The sequence below is a fragment of the Bos indicus x Bos taurus genome, chromosome 7 (genome assembly GCF_003369695.1).
Source record: "Bos indicus x Bos taurus breed Angus x Brahman F1 hybrid chromosome 7, Bos_hybrid_MaternalHap_v2.0, whole genome shotgun sequence".
In the NCBI taxonomy this organism is placed as follows: domain Eukaryota; kingdom Metazoa; phylum Chordata; class Mammalia; order Artiodactyla; family Bovidae; genus Bos; species Bos indicus x Bos taurus.
Genome location: NC_040082.1, coordinates 69,815,515 through 69,838,317, shown reverse-complemented (window position 1 = coordinate 69,838,317; position 22,803 = coordinate 69,815,515). Strand labels below are relative to the sequence as shown.

The 22,803-nt window shown below is 39.6% G+C and overlaps 1 long non-coding RNA gene across 2 annotated transcripts; it reads left to right on the top strand.

Moving 5' to 3' along the window:
• Positions 1–192: 192 nt before the first annotated feature.
• LOC113895484 lies at positions 193–21,159 on the top strand. 2 transcript variants are annotated; one of them, XR_003511848.1, is made up of 3 exons: positions 193–259; positions 18,924–19,026; positions 20,731–21,159. It is a non-coding gene; the product is annotated as an uncharacterized LOC113895484 (long non-coding RNA). The 2 variants fall into 2 exon arrangements; XR_003511849.1 differs by lacking the exon at positions 193–259 and adding an exon at positions 2,142–2,421.
• The last annotated feature ends 1,644 nt before the right edge of the window (positions 21,160–22,803 follow it).

Sequence of the window (22,803 nt, the reverse complement as noted above, 5' to 3'; positions counted from 1 at the left end):
CAAGAAGACTGAGGTATGATTTTTCAAGGTGTTTTACTTATAGAGATTATAAAACAGACAAACAAACATTTTCTAGCAAACCATGAGAAAGGATAGGAAGTAAATCAGCACTGAATGAGTGTCATTACTTAGTCTGTGTACCAGACACTATATATGGACTGTTTCAGTTCCTACTTCAATAACTCTGGGAAAACAGAAGTTCACAAAGCTTAAGAACATCTTCCTCATTCAGGCTGAAGCTGCAGTATGACTCCATGGGGTAAGATATTTAAGTCCATTGATATTGGTTCATCCAGAGGGTAAGTTACCTCCTCATAAGCCCCCAGATGTCATAACTGCTGAGCCAGGACATCATTGCCTCCAGAGTATGAACAATTCCCTTTTATATTCACAAATCTTAGTTAAATATTCTGAAAAATATTCAAGACCTTGTGTAAAGGAAAATCTTATAAGTGTTGTTTTTTGTTAATAATTTCCAATATGTTAATTTTTAATTTTGGAAGATTGTAATTTCTCTAAAAATGAGAATCTTACACATTGTGCCATTCAAAGCACTTAGCATGAGTAATGCAATTAATTTATGAAGTGATTACTGATTATGTTCACAAATCCAAAGGTCTCATTCTTCGAATAACTCCTTATTCCAGATGGTATGTAGAGTGCTGAGCTGCATGGGTTAGTCTTCCTTGTGGTGGTGGGGTTGGGGTGGGGAGGAAGGAAGAAGAAGGAGCTGGAACTCAGTAGTGATGGGTCTCTGGGACCAGAAAGAAGGGACACAAACCCTCACAGCAGGGGCACCAGCTTCTGCAAGCAGACACATGTCACTGAGACAGGATGGCCTCTCCTGCATAAAGCTGGTCCCCCACCCATTTCCATTGCCTTTTGATGTTCTCTTTATATTTCATTTCCCTGCTAAAATGCATCTGGAAAGTTGCTGTTTCTGGGACTATTTGGCTTTACTTGCTCTGTTTATCTTTTTTCATGACAATGCAAGGTTTAATATTGTTTTTGTGACTATGACTCAACATTGTCAAAAATATTCAGAGGCAGCATAAATGAGATTGGAGTCTCATTTACTTGGAGCAACATCCACTCTTCCAGTGAATATTGAATAGCTCATCTACCTAGAGGCAGGGGCAGCCCGTTCTGTTCCTGGATGTCTTTTCTAGCTTCTATGGTGCACAGTATTGTATAAGCTGTTTAATGCTTGGCCACTCTTCATTGATCTGCCTGTCCTCTGTCCCATATCATCTTGCTCTCCATTGCAGTCCAGTGTTCCTCATACCACAGACTGACCACCTCTACTGCATGGTGCCGGCTTTAGTTTGTCTGGAGTTAAGGGCTAACTTCTTAACTTATACAGAGAGCTTGGTTAAGGAATGGAGGCTTTATTAGCAGCATGTGGTGCTTTTTGTTGGGCAGAGACATTTAGGGATGAAGCCACTGGAAACATATTCTAGAAAGATACAACATGCTTTCTCTCATGAAGTTGCTAGGACTTCACCCTTACCTGAAGCTTGTCCTCTGAGTACATGTGGAGAGGTTATTCTTAGTCTAGAAGAAAAGACTGCCTTCCGTCACAACACGACTGGTGCGGAGACTAAGTGCCTTCTGGGTGAGCTCCATGGATCTGCTATAGTCTTGGTCTCCAGAGTCCCTGCAGACATTTTGATTTGGTGGAGCAAGCTTATGTGCTTATGTAGTGGAGGTTACCTCTGAGGATAAGACTCTAAGATGACAAACCTTCCTATGTCATGCTCCATGCTCACTTCAAAATTATCCCTCAGATGAAATTTGATCTCCTTGTCTACATTTATTTCTAAAATGGCTCTGTTCTTTCTTCCCAGACATTGAGAGAAAAACCTTGTTCTCCTCTGGCTTGTAAGTTATCCCTGATGTTTTGTTTAATTAGTGTCTGAGGGGTTATCTGATAATTGATGTAGTCTGAGAGTTTGGAGTACTTGCAATTAATGGTAAATCCTAGAAGACCAGAAGACCAGAGGAAATGGACCAATAATGAGGAATGAGAACTCTGTATTTTTAACTTTTTCGGGTAGCTCAAGAATGCTTTAAAACCAGAGTGAAAAATTAATCTGTCTAGCACATAATTCAACCTGAAAGTGGACATTGAACAGCCTTCAGCACCAAACTCAGCTAGTCACCGTCTGTGTATTTTTGAGCAAGTTACCTAATTTCTGTGTGCCTCACTCATGATCAGAAAACTACAGGAAACCCTCATGTCATCATTCAGTCTATTATAAGTGCAAAATGAGTTGATTTTTATAAAGCATAAAGCACTCAGAACAGTGACTGGCACAGAGTAATAGCTTTGGATTTTTTTTTTTTTTTCAGACTACTACACATGGTTTCAACTGCCTGTTCTATTTGTCACATGGAAAGGATGGATAAAAACATCTTTTGGTAGGCAGCCAGTGTGAAGTGGTACAAGTTTTAATTCATGTAAATAAAAGCTGCTGCTGCTGCTGCTGCTGCTAAGTCGCTTCAGTTGTGTCCGACTCTGTGCGACCCCGTAGACAGCAGCCCACCAGGCTACCCCATCCTTGGGATTCTCCAGGCAAGAACACTGGAGTGGGTTGCCATTTCCTTCTCCAATGCATGAAAGTGAAAAGTGAAAGTGAAGTCGCTCAGTCGTGCCTGACTCTTGGCGACCCCATGAACTGAAGCCTACCAGGCTCCTCCGTCCATGGGATTTTCTAGGCAAGAGTACTGGAGTGGCTTGCCATTGCCTTCTCTGAAATAAAAGTTAGTGTGTACCATAAAACACGATGGATAGTGACATTTGGGGAGAGTTATTTTTACTCTGTATGTTTCAACTTAATTATTTTTGCCTATAGTTCTAGATGTCTTGATTTGGCATGATATCAGTTTATGGCAGTGGTTTCTTTTTATCCTCTGGGGTTTTAGGAAGCGTTTTGTCTAGGATTAGAATGAGGATAGAAAGCTTGCCTGCAAAAAAGATGGTGAATTGTGCCTGGGTGATGAGGTGGGTTTTTGTTGTTCAGCCACTAAGTCATGTTCAACTCTTCGATCCCATGGACTGCAGCATGCCTGGCTCCTCTATCCTCTGCTACCTCCCAGAGTTAGCTCAACTTCCTGTTCATTGAGTCAGTGATGTCATCTGACCATCTCATCCTCTGTTTCCCTCCTCTCCATCTGACCTCAGTCTTCCCCAGCATCAGGGTCTTTTCCAGGGAATCGGCTCTTTGCATCCAGTGGTCAAAGTATTGGAGCTTCAGCTTCAGCATCAGTCCTGCTGATGAATATTCAGACTGATTTCCCTTACAATTGATTGGTTTGATCTCCTTGCAATCCAAGGGACTCTCAAGAGTCCTCTCCCACACCACAATTCAAAAGCATCAATTCTTTGGTGCTCAGCCTATTTTATGGTTGAACTCTCACATCTGTACATGACTACTGGAAAAACTATAACTTTGACTATGTGGACCTTTGTTGGCAAAGTGATGTCTCTGCATTTTTAATTCACTGTCTAGTTTTGTCATAGCTTTTCTTCCAAGAAGCAAGTGTCTTCTAATTTTATGGCTGCAGTCACTGTCTGCACTGATTTTGGAGTCCAAGAAAAGTAAATCTGTCACTGTTTTTACTTTTTCCCAATCTAGTCCATTCTGAAGGAGATCAGCCCTGGGATTTCTTTGGAAGGAATGATGCTAAAGCTGAAACTCCAGTACTTTGGCCACCTCATGCGAAGAGTTGACTCATTGTAAAAGACTCTGATGCTGGGAGGGATTGGGGGCAGGAGGAGAAGGGGACGACAGAGGATGAGATGGCTGGATGGCATCACTGACTCGATGGACGTGAGTCTCAGTGAACTCCGGGAGTTTGTGATGGACAGGGAGGCCTGGCATGCTGCGATTCATGGGGTCGCAAAGAGTTGGACACGACTGAGCGACTGATCTGATCTGATCTGATTTGCTATGAAGTTATGAGAGTGGATAACATGATCTTAGTTTTTGGAATGTTGAGTTTCAAGCTAGCTTTTTCACTTTCCTCTTTCATAGTCATCAAGAGGCTCTTTAGTTCCTCTTCACTTTCTGCCATTAGAGAGATATCATTTGCATATCTGGGGTTGTTGACATTTCCCCCAGCAACGGAAATCATCCCATCTGAACAATAAGACAGTTCCCAAGAGTTCCTACATTACCCCTGCAATCTTGATTCCAACTTGTAATTCCACCCAAACTGGCGTTTCACATGATGTCTTCTTCGTATAAGTTAAATAAGCAGGGTGATAATATATAGCCTTGTCGTACTCCTTTCCCAAGTTTGAACCAGTCCATTGTTCCATGCCTGGTTTTAACTGTTGCTTCTTGACCTGCATACAGGTTTCTCAGGAGACAAGTAAGGTGGTCTGGTACTCTCATCCCCTTAACAATTTCCCACAATTTGCTGTGATTCACACAGTCAAAGGCTTCAGTGTAGTTAATGAAGCCAAAGTAGATATTTTTCTGGAACTTCCTTGCTTTTCTCCATGATCCAGTGAATGTTGGCTATATGATCTGCCTCTTCAAAACCCAGATTTTATATCTGGAAGTTCTTGGCTCAAGTACTATGGAAGCCTAGCTTGAGGGATTTTGAGTATAACCTTGCTAGCCTGTGAAGTGAGCATGACTATACAGTGAGAAGGAAATGGCAACCCACTCCAGTGTTCTTGCGTGGAGAATCCCAGGGACAGGGGAGCCTCATGGGCTTCCTGTCTATGGGGTCGCACAGAGTTGGACACGACTGAAGCGACTTAGCAGCAGCATACAGTAGATTGAACGTTCTTTGACACTGATAAGGAGGGGCAATTCCCTGATTCCAATTTATTTCACATGTGCTTTCTTTCATGATGAGCCAGATGTGGGATGTAGGAATTCTTGGGAATCGTCTTCATGTTCAGATGGGATGATTTCCAAAGGTATAGAGGCTTAAATATATGTGAAGGTGGAAAAAAATAGATGAAATTTAGAGTTTGGTGATAAGGAAATGCTGGTATACATAGAAACTGTCAGGACTGAGACAGAGTCTCTTTATACTAATGATCAACTTCCACACTTCAAATATCTGTTGTGCCACTCTTATTTTTGGCAGTCCTTTTTACTCCAGACTGTAAGGAACCTTGTGAAGGAGTTATATTTTTCACTTTCTTTGATAGAAGACTGTAATGAGATGAATGAGATGCTGGGAAATCTCATAGAAATATTTGTCAGTCCTCTTTTCTCCATTTTTTTGGTCCAGTTTAGACTTGATGGCTGGAATTCTAGCAGCCATATTTCTCCTTGAGGCAAACTTGAAGATGAAAGCTGCACACTATGAATGATGGAGCATTCACACAAGCCAGGGTCCCTGATGATCATGGAAGTGCCATGAGCTGTTGACCTCTAGCATCTGTGATATGAGAGAGAGTCTTCCACTTTGTTTTTAGCACCAATTTGGTTTTATGCTTTAGAAAGCTGAACCTAATTATGACAGATGTTTCAAGATTTTCTGAAATTTCTTTCTTAAAATTATTATATTATAGGCTATAAAAAAGGTATTGATATCAGTATTTCCAACAACCTCCAAACTTTGGGAGAATATAACCTGAAGCAGTCTGTCTTGATATGGATTAAATAGATTAATAATTGAATTAATAGTGAACAAATGAATGATCAGTTTAATGATCAAATGTGATAAAAATACTTAATGTGGCTATAGTTAGTGGAGAAGAGAGATGCTTCTTCTCCTTGGAATGAACTGGAAGGTTCTCTTGTGGAGGGGGAGGGTATAATACAGATTGCCTATATTTCTGGAATTTCATGTTATTTCAGGTATGGTTAAAATTAAAGGAGAAAAATATTTGTACCTGATAACCACAAGAAACATCTCCAGACCAATATTTATTGAACATGAAATCAGTAAAAATTGGTGGTGAAAAATAGACTTTTGTAATCAAATGAACTGAATTCTCATCCCAGCACCCATGTATTCACTATTGGACCTTGAATGAGTTGCAAAAGTTTTCTGAGGCCCAGTCTATTTATCTGTAAAATAGAAATAGTACTATCTGAGCCCTGGGTTGTTATGAGGAAAACTGAAATAACAGATGCAAATTTCTTAGCATTCATGGTATATAATTTAATAAATAGTAGTTTATACTTGGGCTTCCCTGGTAGATCAGCTGGTAAAGAATCCGCCTACCATGCAGGAGACCCCAGTTCAATTCCTGGGTCAGGAAGATCCCCTGGAGAAGGGATAGGCTACCCATTCCAGTATTCTTGGGTTTCCCTGGTGGCTTAGACTGTAAAGAATCTGCCTGCAATTCAGGAGACCTGGGTTTTCGACCTTCAGGGATGTTCATTGGCAAGCACTGACTGAGATGACACATAATCACACTTCTGAGTTATATCTGTCTTAAACCCATAAAGATGTTGGAATTGATCTGTCTCTGAGCAGAACATGCAATCTATGTGATGCAGTCATGGGTAATTATTGTACTTCAGTACCTTTGACCTACCCTAATGAATGGCAACTGCTGGGAGCCAGCGTGAGGAACTCCACCCATGGCAAAGGTCATGATGAAGGAGGCTTGGCATACGCAAAGGCGGGATGGAGCCTCAGGAGTCCCCCTGGAAATTCTCGAGCATCTACCCCCAAAACCAGAGTCTGCCTACTTTACTGCTTTGTGCTCTCACCTACACCTCTGACTTTATGGGGGACTGTCCCCCACTACCTCTCTCTGAAAAAAGAGTTAACTTACAGCTACAGTTAATAAAGTTCCTGGATGTGATAGTGTTTCAACCTACAAACTCCTTTGGAAGTCCTCTAGCCCGCCTGAATAGGTTTTTCCGGCCACATGTGATTGTTCAAAGCCTCCCAACTGTGAGAGGCATGAGATGTTCTAAACTGTCTAAATACAGATTCCTTTGAGCAGTTAAAAGATTGATTAGAAATTGTATTGGTGAAGGGTTTTTCACTTGTTGGGCCGATGTTTGCTGCTAAGTCTCCATATCCCTTACCTACTGTGTCCCTGGCAGTGTATTGATTGATATGATTGGTGTATAGAAATGTAAGTAGTAGCTTTAATGTTTGTAACCTTGGACCCTTGAAGTTAATTCTTTTTCTTGTTATAGCCCACCACACCTTTGCCCTGTAGGAATGCAACTTAATCTAATGCTTTTGGAGGGTGGTGCCTGACTAAGCACCTTTAGAGAAAAATAAGTTTTCTGAAGAAAGGGTCTTAAAACGTTAACAGGCCTCTGGGCCAGAAGATGATGCAAATCACCTAAACTTTTGCATATGATAAGTTTGCAGGAAGAAAGCCTGGCTTACTGCATGACTCTACCCCTTCCTCCATTATCCTCTATGCATAACTTAAGGTATAAAAACTCCTTTGGAAAATAAAGTGCGGGCCTTGTTCACCGAAGCTTGGTCTCCCCATGTCATTCTTTCTCTCACCTTCTGGCTGAATTATTCAGCCTCTTTTCTCCACTGAATTTCCTCACTGAGCTATCCTTATTTAACCACTCTGTATATCCTTAATTAACGTTTAATTAAGCAATTGTTTCCTGATCCTCGTCCACGCTGTCCCCACTTCGAATTCCCTGGATCCACCGGTGCTGGACCCCCGTAGGCAACATCCATAGTATCCATGTCAAATGGCTCACTGATTGGTATGCTAAGACCTTTACTAGTTATATGGAATAAGACCCATGCTCAGAAATAAATAGAAGATGATAAGATCATTATTTATTAACATCCATGATTTGGTCTCTTTGGCATCTATTCCAACCAATTAAAATGAAAAAAAAAAAAAAAAGAAAGAAAAGCAAGATTTCCTTTCAGATCATCAAATTTTATTTGTGTCACAATAAAAATTATGTTAAGCATACTAAAGTCATCATATGTTGTACATAAATTAATAACCCATTTCAGACAACTTTATCTCAGTCATGTGGGTATGAATCACGACTCAGCTGGTAAAGAATCTGCCTGCAATGCAGGACACCTGGGTTTGATCCCTGGGTTGGGAAGATCCACTGGAGAAGGAAATGGCAACCCATTCCAGTATTCTTGCTTAGAGAATCCCATGGACAGAGGAGCCTGGCAGGCTACAGTCCGTGGGGTCGCAAGAGTCAGACACGACTTAGAGACTAAACCACCACCACCACCATTAATGAAAGAAAAATGAAGGACTGCTTCTGTGGGAAAAATGTTTAAAAATTAAATTTGGTTTATAAGGACTGTATTTTCAGATTAACCAAATAAGAAAAACCAAATGGGAAAAAATAAAGACTTATAATATTTGGGAAAAATAAACAAATAAAATTAAGAAAATTAAAAAAAAAAACTAAGATTTTTTTAGGAGAAAAAAGAGAATAGAAAGACTGATAAAGAAGGAACAACAATGATTAAATAGCACCGTTTGTGAGAGACAGTGTTACAGACAACATGACAGGTTTTAATTTATATTTTTGAAACACTATACTATTAAAATCATTTCCAGGACATTTGAGAGTATAACCCTGAATTAAAACTTAATGTTTGCTAATGCCTTATGACTACTAGAGGTTTTTCTGGAATAGTTAATTTATAAGTGCTTCCAGATAGTTGCTGTAATTATTCAACTGATACATCAGAGTGCACCGCTAACAGGCTATGCAGAGATAGTTACATGCTTCATGGGAGACCAGGAGAAGAAAAATACAGGTAATTATTTTCAGACCAGCTTTAGGATGCATTACCACTGGACCATACTGTCTGCCATGTTTCTTGCTTAGACTCAAATTAAATAGGATAATTAAATTAAAATAAGGAACATTGTCCAGATGGGTGAGAAAAATAAGAAACCTTATTTTTATGATGTACTTGCTGTGGCTTTGACAAGATACGAGAGGCAGGAAATGAATGAGAGATGCTGTCAGTGGCAAAAGTAGGAGCAGGAAGAGCTCTGAGCAAAATCAGGGGCTATCCAGATTTCCAGACTTATCTTCCATTCTCTCTGCTCATCACTCTTTTTCTTTCCAGAACATTTTGTCTTTCATTGCCCTGACAACATGAATGTGCTGATGTGTTCTTCAATATAGGTGTCTGCATCCACAGAATTCTCAGCATATACATATTAAAATACATGCTCATTTATATTATATTTATATTGATACTATATAATATAAATCACATAATTATGTACATTGTATAAAACATACCTATATAATTGTCTACCTTTCTATGTTTTAACTTTTTATTTTATATTGGAGTAGAGTTGATTAACAATGTTGTGTTGGTTTCAGGTGTACGACAAAGTGTACACACTTCTATATTTAAAATAGATAACCAACAAGGACCCGCTGTATAGCACAGAAATGAGCTACCAGCAAACCCTTATGATGTAACTTCTTGTAATCTGGTTTTAGTTAAGGCTCTGTTTAGACTACCATTCCAGTTCTGAGTCTGAATGTTGAGGTCCCCGTGTGATGCCACACCTCTGTAGCTTCTTGTTCTTCCTTGTTCTGCTTCGGGGAATATTTCAGATATTTAGGACACAGCACCGGGAAGATTTTCTCAGTACAGATTCATCTTCCAGATAACATTGTTTTCACAATTTCTAGGATGAGGAGCCAAACAGCTTCTGACCTGTACAATCTTTCATTATAAAATTAAATAATTTCTGAAATTCACAAAGGCTTCATGAGAGGTATTACAAAGAAACTGAAAGACGATGTTTGATAGATACTATGGGAGGTACGCTTCAACTTTCACGTGTTCTTTCTCCCAAAATGCTTTTCTGAAAATCCAGAAGCTGACTGCTAGTTTTTCTTCCCCATCTTCCTTTACACAGTTAATCTCCTCCCACATATAGCCCACATATGGCCTTCCCAGATGGCACTAGTGATAAAGAGCCTGCCTGCCAATGCAGGAGATGTAAAGAGACGTGGGTTTGATCCCTGAGTCAGGAAGATCCTCTAGAGGAGAGTTTGGCAACCCACTGCAGTATTCTTGCCTAGAGAATCCCTTGGACAGAGGGGCCTAGTGGGCTACAGTCCATAGGGTTGCAAAGAGTCAGACACTTTGTGACTGAAGTGACTTAGCATGCATACACACACACATATAGCAGAACAGGTATTTCTTTCACTCATCCCAAATATTTCTGAGTAGATGACTCTATATTGCAAACAAGGGGCTAATTAAAACAAAGGGATGATTTTTTTTTTTTTAAAGTATCACTTTTAAAGGAGTATCACTTATAGCAGAGAGCCCAAGAGAGGTTAGGTAGGAAATGTTGAAGGCAGGATTGCCTCATTTCCCACGATGATGAATATGATGAGTCCCATGCCTTCTCCCTCTCATCTAACTAAATTGATCTATCTCTGCCAATTTACTTTTTCTCTGTTTCTCATCTCCATATTAATGTCTATTTCTAGGTTAAAATGCAGACTTGACAACAATGTCACAGGGATGTATTTTTAAAGACACATTTAATAAAAATAGTTTTATTATTTTCAGATTTTTCAGATGAATAATAAATCTAATAGACTTGTTCATTAGAAATTGACAACTGGGTCATGGAGGTAGATGGGAGACGTTTTCAAAGAGTTAATAAACTAAACCTACAAATCCAACGTGTGATTAACATGTTTAAGTCAAGCAGATGGTAAATAATGCACCATAGCATACTCCCTTGCAACTGTTTAATGAAAAATAGTTGGCTGAAAATGTGCAGACAAGTACTTACTTTCCCCAGTGTATAAGCAAAAGTATTTTATAGACTGTTGTCCTATTGTAAATAGTGCTGAAATGAACACTGGGGTACATGTATCTTTTTAAAATATAGTTTTCTCAGGTTATATGCTCAGAAGTGGTAATGCTGAGTCATATGGTAGTTTTATTTTTAGTTTTTTAAGGAATCTCCACGTTGTTCTCTATAGTGGCCATATCAATTTACATTCCCACCAACAGTGCAAAAGGGTTCCCTTTGCTCCACATCCTCTCTGGCATTTATTGTTTGTAAATTAAAAAAAATTAATTTATTTTTTATTGAAGGATAATTGCTTTACAGAATTTTGCTATTTTCTGTCAAACCTCAACATGAATCAGCTGTAGGTGTACACATATCCCCTCCCATGTTCTGCCCATATTTTGGAAATTAATTCTTTGTCAGTTGCTTCATTGGCAAATATTTTTTCCTATTCTGAGGATTGTCTTTTCATCATGTTATAGTTTCCTTTGCTGTGAAAAAGCTTTTAAGTTTAATTAGGTCACATTTGTTTATTTTTGCTTTTATTTCCATTACTCTAGGCAGTGTGAAGAGAATCTTGCTGCAATTTAGGTCAAAGTGTATTCTTGTCTATGTTTTCCCCTTAGAGTTTTCTACTTTCTGGCCTTATATTTAGTCTTTAATCCATTTAAAATTTATTTTTGTGTATGGCATTAAGAAGGGTTCTAATTTCATTCTTTTTTAAAATAAATGGTCTTTATTTAATAAGTGATCTTTCAATTTTTCAAACATACAATTATGATGACTACTCTTTTTTCTCCTGAAAGAAGAGTCCTATATGACTTTTTAAAGGAAGTCATAAATGTGACTTTACTTAAAGCTGAATAGAGAAGCTAGATTCCTTCTTGGTTACTTCTTTTAATGCTCTTGGTTTTGTTCTTGAAGGATAATTGCTTTATAGAATTTTGTTGTTTTCTGCCAAACCTCAACATAAATCAGCCATAGGTATACATGTGTGCCCTCCCTCTTGAACTTCCCTCCCACGTCCCTTCCTATCCCACCTATCTAGATTGTTACAGAGCCCCTGTTTGAGTTTCCTGAGACATACAGCAAATTCCCGTTGGCTATTTATTTTACATATGGTAATATAAGCTTCCATGTTACTCTCGCCATACATCTCACCCTCTCCTCCTTTCTCCCTGTGTCCATAAGTCTGTTCTCTATGTCTCCATACTTCTCCATTGCTGCTGCTGCTGCTAAGTCGCTTCAGTCTTGTCCGACTCTGTGTGACCCCATAGACGGCAGCCCACCTGGATCCCCTGTCCCTGGGATTCTCCAGGCAAGAACACTGGAGTGGGTTGCCATTTCCTTCTCCAATACATGAAAGTGAAAAGTGAAAGTGAAGTCGCTCAGTCGTGTCCGACTCGTAGCGACCCCATGGACTGCAGCCTACTAGGCTCCTCCATCCATGGGATTTTCCAGGTAAAAGTACTGGAGTGGGGTGCCATTGCCTTCTCCATTGCTGCCCTGCCAATAAATTCTTCAGTACCATCCTTCTAGATTCCATATATATGCATTAGTATACGATATTTATCTTTCTCTTTCAAACTTACTTCACTCTGTATAACAGATTCTAGGTTCATCCACCTCATTAGAACTGACTCAAATGTGTTCCTTTTTATGGCTGAGTAATATTTCACTGTGTGTATGTACCAAAACTTCTTTATCCATGCATTTGTCAATAGATATCTAAGTTGCTTCCATGTTCTAGCTATTGTCAATAGTGCTGCAATGAACATTGGGGTACATGTGTCTTTTTCAGTTTTGGTTTCCTCAGTGTATATGCCTAGGAGTGTGATTGGTAGGTCATATGGTGGTTTTATTCCTACTTTTAAAAGGAAACTCCATACTTCTTAGTGGCTGTATCAATTTGCATTCCCACCAACAGTACAAGAGGTTTCCTTTTCTTCACATCCTCTCCAGCATTTATTGTTTTAGACTTTTTGATGATGGCCATTCTGACCAGTGTGAGGTGATATCTCATTGTAGTTTTGATTTGCATTTCTCTAATAATGAGTGATGTTGAGCATCTTTTCCTGTATTTGGTAGCCATTAAGTATGTCTTCTTTGGAAAACTGTCTGCTTAGGTCTTTTTTCACTTTTTGACTGGGTTGTTTGTTTTTTTTTGGTATTGAGTTGTATGAGCTACTTGTGTATTTTGGGACTTAACCCTTTGTCAGTTGTTTCATTTGCTATTATTTTCTCCCATTCTGAGGGCTGTCTTTTCACCTTGTTTATAGTTTTCTTTGCTGTGCAAAACTTTTAAGTTTAATTAGGTACCACTTGTTTACTTTTGCTTTTATTTCTGTTACTCTAGGAGGTGGGTCATTGAAGACCTTGCTCTGATTTATGTCACTGAGTGTTCTGCCTATGTTTTCCTCTAAGAGTTTTATAGTTTCTGGTCTTACATTTAGGTCTTTAATCCATTTTGAGTTTATCTTTGTGTATTGTGTTAGGAAGTGTTCTAATTTCATTCTTTTACACATAGCTGTCCAGTTTTCCAGCAGCACTTATTGAAGAGGCTGTCTCTTCTCCATCATATATTCTTGCCTCCTTTGTTAAAGGTAAAGTGCTCATAGGTGCATAGGTTTATTTTTGGGCTTTCTATCTTGTTCCATTGGTCTATATTTCTGTTTTTGTGCCAGTACCGTACTGCCTTGTTGACTGTAGCTTTGCAGTATAGTCTGAAGTCAGGCAGGTTGATTCCTCCAGCTCAGTTTTTCTTTGTCAAGTTTGTTTTGCTATTTGGGCTCTTTTATGTTTTTGTACAAAATGTGAAATTTTTTGTTCTAGTTCTGTGAAAAATGCCATTGGTAATTTGATAGGGATTGCACTGAATCTATAGATTGCTTTGGGTAGTATAGTAGTTTTCACACTACTGATTCTTCCAATCTAAGAACATGATATATCTCTCCATCTGTTTGTATTGTCTTTGAGTGCTTTTATCAGTATCTTATAGTTTTGTACATACAGGTCTTTTGTCTCTCTAGGTGGGTTTATTCCTAGATATTTTAATTTTTTGTTGCAAAGGTGAATGGGATTGTTTCCTTAATTTCTATTTCTGATTTTTCCTTGCTAGTGTATAGGAAAGGAAGGGATTTCTGTGTATTAATTTCATATCCTGTGACTTTACTAAATTTATTTACTAGCTCTAGTAATTTTCTAGTGGCATCTTTAGGGTTTTCTTTAGATGTATAGCATCATGTCTTCTGCAAACAGTGAATGTTTTACTTCTTTTCCAATCTAGACTCCTTTTATTTCCTTATGTTCTCTGACTGCTGTGACTAGGACTTCCAAATCTTATTATTGAATGATAATTATGAGAGTGGACACCTTTGTCTTGAAGTACTCCTTTCCCAATTTTAAATCAGTTTTTTGTTCCATGTCCGGTTCTAACTGTTGCTTCTTGACCTGCATATAGATTTTTCAGGAGACAGGTAAGGTGATCTGGTATTCCCATCTCTTGAAGAATTTTCCAGTTTGTTGTGATCCACAGAGTCAAAGTTTTTAGCATAGTCAATGAAACAGAAGTAGATGTTTTTTTTTTTGAATTCTCTTACTTTTACTATGATCCAATGAATGTTGGCAATTTGATCTCTGGTAGATCTTTTCTAAGTCCAGAAAAATGCAATATAACAAAAGAGTGCAGTAGAAATAGGAAATAAAATAAATTTATTTAAAAGTGAAAGCATTAAAAAGTAAGTAAAAAATAAAAAATTAAAGAACAATAAAAATAACAATAGAACAAAACAGAAAAGAACAGAAGAAAATTAAATATAGAAAGAGTAGTAGGAAGAAGACTATTTTCCTGTGGCCTCAACTGTCAGTGTTCATGCTCCCCACAGTGAGCTCCAGCCAATCTGCCTACTCAGGAAGTCATTCAATATTTCTAGGAAGGTGTTTGGACCTGCTATGAGCACTGTGGGGCCAGTTCAGATTCTAATCTGGCTTTACTCCAGCTTGTACTTGCTTCCAGTGTCCACAGTTGTCCTCTTCTTTAATCACACAGCCACTGTGCTTAGTTTTAGTTTTGGCCCCACCTCTGCTTATATGCTTCTCTCCAGTTCCCTGCCCAGACAGAAGGGGGGCAAAAGCAGTGGTTAATTAGGGCTCACTTGCTCAGTCTGACTTCCCTGGTGGCTCAGATGGTAAAGCGTCTGTCTACAATGCGGGAGATCCGGGTTTGAGCCCTGGGTTGGGAAGATCCCCTGGAGAAGGAAATGGCAATCCACTCCAGTACTATTGCCTGGAAAATCCCATGGACAGAGGAGCCTGGTACGCTACAGTCTATGGGGTCGCAAAGAGTTGGACACGACTGAGCGACTTCACTTTGGTTCAACTTCACTTGCTCAGTTTGGCCAGAGTGAGGAATCCAGCAGTTACAATTGAAATGCACCTGTGGTGGTAGAGACCTTGAGGGTGTTGCTACAGCCTGAGGGGGGCCATGCATTCTCCTTGGGGAGTTGGCTCTGGGTCCCTTGGCATTGCCAGGCTGCACAATCTTCTGGGATGGTGTGGGCAGTGACCTGTACTTGCTCACAGCTTAGTGGCATCAATGGTGGCTGTTGTGGCCACATCTGGGGTCAGAGATAGAAGCCACAGCTTGCATTGCCTCTGGAACTCATGATGTTGGTGCTCTGCCATCCGTCCATCCGTGATTTATGGAGTTAGAGGGTCTTTGGGAGGCCTGCCCTTCTCCTTGTATACCCCATGACAGGCATCTCTTGCCTCTCTGGCTAGCAGAAGCTTTTCCCTGGATTCCCTTGGCTATGTCATATTAGCCCCCACAGACTGTCTTCATGGCAGTCAACCCCAGTCCTCTCCCTGGGGTCAGACCTCCAAAGCCTAAGCCTCAGTACCCAGTCTCCAGCTGCCTCAGCAGGCATGCAGACAAACATCTCAGGTTGGGGGGTGCTGGTTGGTACCAATCCCTGTGTGGAATTCTCTATACTTTTCCCTCTGCACCCCTGCTGCTGCACTCTTCTCTGAGGCTCTGAAGCTCCCTACTGTCTCCACAAGTGAGGGGGTGTCTGAATGTATGGAAAATTTTCCTCCTTCACAGCTTCTTCCCAGAGGCACAGGTCCCATCATGATTCCTTTCTCTCTTTCTTTCTTTTTCCTTACTTCTTTTGTCCTACTCCATTATGGGGAAATTAACTGACCTTTTTGGAAGTCTGTGGTCTTCTGCCAGTTTTCAGTTGATGTTATGTAGTTGTTTCAAATATTTTTGATGTATTTGTGGGGGTGGAAGGTAATCACCATGTCTTACTCCTCTGTCATCTTGGAGGTCCCCCCACAACACATCTCTTTTTCTTTATCCATTTATCTGTTGGTGGACACTTAGGTAGCTTTCATATCTTGTCAACTGTAAATAATATTTCTATGAACATAGCATTGGGGTGCATTGTATCTTTTTGGATTAGTGTTTTGATATTTTTTGGATAAATATCCAGGAGTGGAATTTTTAAAAAATTAATTAATTTATTTTAATTGGAGGGTAATTGCTTTACAATTTTGTGATGGTTTTTGTCATATATCAACATGAATTTGCTTCATGTATACACATGTCCCCCCATCCTGAGCCCCCTCCCACCTCCTTCTCCACCCTATCCCTCTGGGCTGTTCCAGAACATCAGCTTTAGATGCCTTGCTTCATGCATCAAACTTGCACTGGTCATCTATTTTACATATGGTAATGTACATGTGTCAATGTTTTTCTTTCAAATCATCCCATCCTTGCCTTTTCCCACTGAGCTCAAAAGTCTGTTCTATACATCTGTGTCTCCTTTGCTGCCGTGCATGTGGGATCATCGGTACCATCTTTCTAAATTCCTATATATGTGTTAATATACAGTATTTGTGTTTCTTTTTCTGACTTACTTCACTCTGTATAATAGGCTCCAGGTTCATCCATCTCATTAGAACTGACTCAAATGCATTACCTTTTATAGCTGAATAATATTCCATTGTATATATGTACCACAACATTCTTATCTATTCATCTGCCAACAGACATCTAGGTGGCTTCCATGTCCTAGCTATTGTAAATAGTACTGCAATGAACATTGGGGTGCGTGTGTCTCTTTTAATTCTGTTTTCCTAGGGGTATATGCCCAGCAGTGGGACTGTTAGGTCATATGGCAGTTCTATTACCAGTTTTTTAAGGAATCCCAGGAATTGTTGGGTCATATGGCAGTACCCAGAGAAGGTAATGGCAACCCACTCCAGTAATCTTGCCTGGAAAATCCCATGGACAGAGGAGCCTGGTAGGCTGCAGTCCATGGGGTCACTAAGAGCTGGGCATGACTGAGCAACTTCACTTTCACTTTTCACTTTCCTGCATTGGAGAAGGAAATGGCAACCCACCCCAGTGTTCTTGCCTGGAGAATCCCAGGGACGGCAGAGCCTGGTGGGCTGCTGTCTATGGGGCTGCACAGAGTTGGACATGATGGAAATGATTTAGCAGCAGCAGCAGCAGCAGCAGCATGGCAGTACCAGTTTTAGTTTTTGAAAAACCTCCATACTGTTTTCCACAGTGACTGTGCAAATTTACTTTTCCACTAATGGTGTACAAGGGGTCACTTTTCTCCACACATTCTGACAGACATTTATCATTTGTGGTATTTTTTTCAAGGCATTCTTTTTAAAGAATTATTTATTTCTTTGACTGAATTGGGTCTTCATTATGTCATGTAGGATCTTCATTGTGTCATGCAGGATCTTTCATCGTGGCATACCGACTATTTAGTTGTGGCATGCGGGCTCTCTAGTTGTAATGCACAGACTCTGGAGCATGAGAGCTCAGTTGTGGTGCATGGGCTTAGTTGCTCCATGGAATGTGGGATTTTAGTTCCCCAACTTAGGAATTAAATGTATGTCCCCTACATTTCAAGGAGGATTCTTAACTACCATATGACCAAAGAAGTCCTTATTTGTGGTCTTTTGATGATAGCCATTCTGACAGGTATTAGGTGATAAGTGATCCTCAATGTCTTGCTGCATACTACAGAAGAGAAAAGGTATTAGATTTAGGCCCAAATATAAAAATTCTCTCCAATTTTCCATAAGCCTTCCTATTTTCAAAGTCCAAGAAAAGACAGAATCCTGTGCAGTGAGCACATATTTTTATTCTACAAAAACAAGAGCTTAAACTTGTAGCCTTAACAGCATAGTTTGAATCTTATTACTAATTATCTCTTACTTCAATGAGTAGCATTGCATTTTATCTGATTTCATGGAAATATTGTGTGTTAAGAAGGTCTGAGAGCTTGTCCTATTTGGTAGTCACTGGCCATTAGTGACCTGACTTTGAGTTCACAACGTGTCTGGAAATTAATTTCTTTATATATAAAGTTAGAATAATTTAAACTGTACGTAGGATTGTATTCTTTAAATTAATGAAGTGTGACCAGCTGGGCTCCAAGAAAATCATATATATTCTGTTTTCTACAACTTCTCAAAGAAATTCTTGTCTTATTGCAAGAGGTAGTGCCAACACCAATTTAAAGAGCTAAATAAAACACTGTTTTGCTGTTGTTGTTGTTCAGTCACTGAGTCATGTTCTATTCTTTGCAACCCCATGGACTGCAGCACACCAGGCTTCCCTGTCCTTGACCATCTCCTGGAGCTTGCTTAAACTCATGTCCATTGAGTCAGTGATGCCATCCAATTATTTTGTCTTCTATTGTCCCCTTTTCCTCCTGCCTTCAATCTTTCCCAGAATCAGGGTCTTTTATAATTGGTCAGCTCTTTGCATAAGGTGGCCAAAGTATTAGAGTTTCAGCTTTGTTGGGAAGCCCAGTACAAAATAGCCAGTTGGAGGAAGTCCTTGGGAAAATGGCGAAGGGCCAGAAGTACCCCAGCTTGGTGTGCTCGGGCAGAAAAACATCTCCTGCCTTTGGTTATGCCTGGTGCCAAGATTTAATAATAAATATTAAGGATGTTGCTTGAGAAAACGGGTTATGGGATAAGTACATGGGTCACTTAGAGCGCGCTGTCCTTGAAATATTTTTACTGACTAGGTGTTAACCCCCTACGCACTCTGCTGGCTGTATACTCTAAGCTCTTCGTTCCTACTTCTATAAAAAAGGCTTGACTGCAGAAATAAACTTGTCAGTCCTTGCAAGAGACTGTCCGAGTGTCCTTCTTTCAGGTTCGTCGCTTCCAAGTCCCGGAGAGAAAATCCTTAACAAGTGGCACCACGAACAGGGGCTTGAAAGGAAGGCTGAACAAAGCGACGAGCCCTGCAGAAAGAGGTAAGCAGGATGGGACAACATAGCAGTAAAATTCCTTTCATTTCTATAATGCATCATTTTTTGAAACAAAACGGTGTTAATGTTTCCAGAGATCAGTTGAATGACTGCTATCATATACTATTGGAACAATTCATGGTTCCCAGAAGAGGGGACACTCAATCTAGACATATAGAAAAGGGTTAAAAATAATGTTTTGCAAGCATATCGGCAAGGGTTACATGGTCACTCATATGGGCTATCATAGAACAAATTGAAGGGCATAACGTTAATTTGGAAGTGAAAAACTATTCAAGCTTTACATGAATATGAGCATAAGGAACAAGATATGCAAGATGCTTTGAAATATAAGGATGTTATGCTCAATCAGACACAATCCTTAGAAAAACAACTTAGAGACCTATATACAGGATGTGTCAAAACTGAAGCCGCTTAGAACGGAGGTCATTTCATTCAATGGACAGCCCAAATCTGAGGTTTTTCCTTCTGCTCCACCTGTAACAGCAATTGCTAACTTTGTTCATACTAATCATTTCGCTCCTCCTCAGGAGATGCCTGCTTGCGCTTTCGTTTTCCCAATGCAATTTAACCAACCTGACCAAGACCAAAATACTTGGGCTAATCTAGATTTTGGCATGTTGTCTAGCTTTAAGAAAGCATTCACTCTATATGGACCTAATTCTCCTTACTGTATAGAATTTCTCAGAGGATGGGCTGACCTTTGGATGCCATATGATTTTTTTCAAATAGCAAAGATAATTCAAAATCCTCGACAATTACTTCAATGGCACATTTGGAAAATTCCAGCAGCCTTACAGCACTTCGCTAGTGTTTATGGGACTGTGGGTGTGTTTCGTCCTTCTAATTATACCTTCCTATACAATAGTACTGGCTATATTCAATCGTGTGTTCACCTTCCGTACTTGTTTATTGTAGGGCATTTTGATATTGACTTATCCGCCAAGATTGTCGATTGTACTGCATGTGCATTGTATACCTGCCTTAATCACACCATTTCATATCACAATGCTAGCATTGCACTAGTTAAACAAAGATCTGAGTTATGGCTTCCAGTAAACTTAACTAAGCCTTGGACTGGTTCTGTATTTCTTTCTGTATTGTTGAAAATTGGACTTAGGTGATCTAAGTGAATCATTGGGTGGATTATTGCAGGCATCTTAAGCCTTATCTTTATTGTGACTGTAAGAACTTTGTCCAGTATGGCTTTACATAATTCTATACAAAATCATGATTTTATCACTGCTTGGCACAAAGACTCTCATGATCTTTGGACTCGACAAGCTCAAATAGATCAGCAATTACAAACATGAATTAATGACTTACAAACTGTGGTTATCCACTTAGGAGATCAAGTGCAGCAACTGACTTTCCAAACACGTATACATTGTCACTGGAATTTTACTTCTTTTTGTCTGACTAACATGCCCTATAATAGCACTGAATATCCTTGGGATAAAGTTAAAGCACATTTGCAGGATCTCACAGATAACTCAAGTTTAGACATCAATTTGTTGAAACAACAAGTTGCTAATTTTCAAGTTAAGGTACCTAAGGAATTGTACAGCACTTAATTTTATGATACTTTAACCAAAACCCTGTCATCTCTAGACCCTAGAGCTTGGTTTTCAGGAAGCAACATTTTTATATATGTATTAATCACCCTGCTTTTTCTGTCATTGCTTATAGGATTCAGAGGTCTCTACTCAAGACTCGGTGCCTCCCACGATGGAGTCCAACTAGCAGCTGCCATGTTTAAATTAAAAACAAAAGGAGGATAGTTGGGAAGCCCAGTACAAAATAGCCGGTTGGAGGAAATCCTTGGGAAAATGGCGAAGGGCCAGAAATACCCCAGCTTGGTGTGCTTGGGCAGAAAAACATCTCCTGCCTTTGGTTATGCCTGGTGCCAAGATTTAATAATAAATATTAAGGATGTTGCTTGAGAAAACGGGTTATGGGATAAGCACATGGGTCACTTAGAGCGCACTGTCCTTGAAATATTTTTACTGACTAGGTGTTAACCCCATATGCACTCTGCTGGCTGTATACTCTAAGCTCTTCGTTCCTACTTCTATAAAAAAGGCTTGACTGCAGAAATAAACTTGTCAGTCCTTGCAAGAGACTGTCCGAGTGTCCTTCTTTCAGGTTCATTGCTTCCGAGTCCCGGGGAGAAAATCCCCAACAAGCTTTAGCATCAGTCCTTGCAAAGAATATTCAGGACTGATTTCCTTTAGGATGGACTGATTGGATCTCCTTGCAGTCCAAGGAACTCTCAAGAGTCTTCTCCAACACCAGATTTCAAAAGCATCAACTTTTTAGCGCTCAGCCTTCTTTATGGTTCAGCTATCACATCCATATATGAAGAATGGAAAGCCATAGCTTTGACTATATAGACCTTTGTTGGCCAAGTAATGTCTCTGCTTTTTAATATGATGTCTAAGTTTGTCATAGCTTTACTTCCAAGGATCAAATGCCTTTTAATCTCATAGCTTCAGTCACCATCTGCAGAGATTTTGAAGCCTAAGAAAAAATAAAATAAAACATTGTAATCAAATTATTTTTACTAGTATGTGGAATACTGATATTCCCATCCCATATTTGTGTTTGGTGGGTCTGCAAGAGGCAAGACAAAGCAGCCTTGGGCCCTGGAAAGTCATATGAACAGTAAATGTGGAAAGCAGAGGGGCAGAGACACTATCTAGTCACTTGAACTAGATTGGACTGGCTGAACACCAGCCTCAAGTTCTGGCACTATCCATACAAGATGAAGACACATTGGGTGGAATAGAAGGAAGAAGTGACTTTTCTCTTGACTTCTCAATATGTCAGGAGACCAAACCACTCTCTATAATATCTGGTCTCCCTTACCCCATTTTTCCCATGTTAGAAGGTGTGGATTCAGCTCTTTGGAGTTGCTTGGCTCCCCACAATTACATGGTTTTAATTTTGTGAGTCCAGGATCAAAATAAATTGATCTAACTTAAATTTTATGTAAAACTCAGTAATCATCCTCTCTTCAAGAAAATCTGACTTCCATACTTGGGAATTTCCCTTGATACCTCCCTTGTGAGTTTTGCCTTCATGTATGGGGACCTGAGCTGATCTCTAGATGAGAGCATCAGTCCCTAAGGTCTTAACTCTGTAAACAAACTGATATCTATCTTCAGGCCCCTAGATTATTTCAAATCCCCAAGGTGACATGATATTGAAGTTGTCCTCCCATCCCCTTATTATGCACAAGTGAAATATCATCATATGTATTAAAGCTCTTAGTGATGCATGCTTCCCTTCATCCCTGGGGAACATCTACTATCTCCTTAATCCTAGGGTGCCTGTTTATATAGGAGTAAGATAAAACATACAGATTTGAAATGTGGCACCACGCCACCTCATCCATTTAGCTAAGAAGAGATGCTATCTGTGGCCATTCCTGATAACTTTTGCCCACAGTTAACTATTTCTTTTTCAAGCTGTGATACTTAAAGTTTCATTTTAAGGCATTAATGGGGCATAAATTATTTTTGTCCTCAATCCCCCATCAGTTTTTGTTGGAGTTTCCTTCCTTCAGAAGATCCAGAAACTAAAAGGGACCAGAATTAGCTGCCTTATCCCTGAGAAAACTCTCTGGAATCAAAGTAAGGAGGGCTAACAGACTGTTAGGTCTTCTACTTTCTGGGAGGAACAACAGTGAAGATTTTGATATGTGCTTTGCTGTAGCAATGAATCTTTTTCTGTACCTTTGATCATTTGAAGGATTTATGA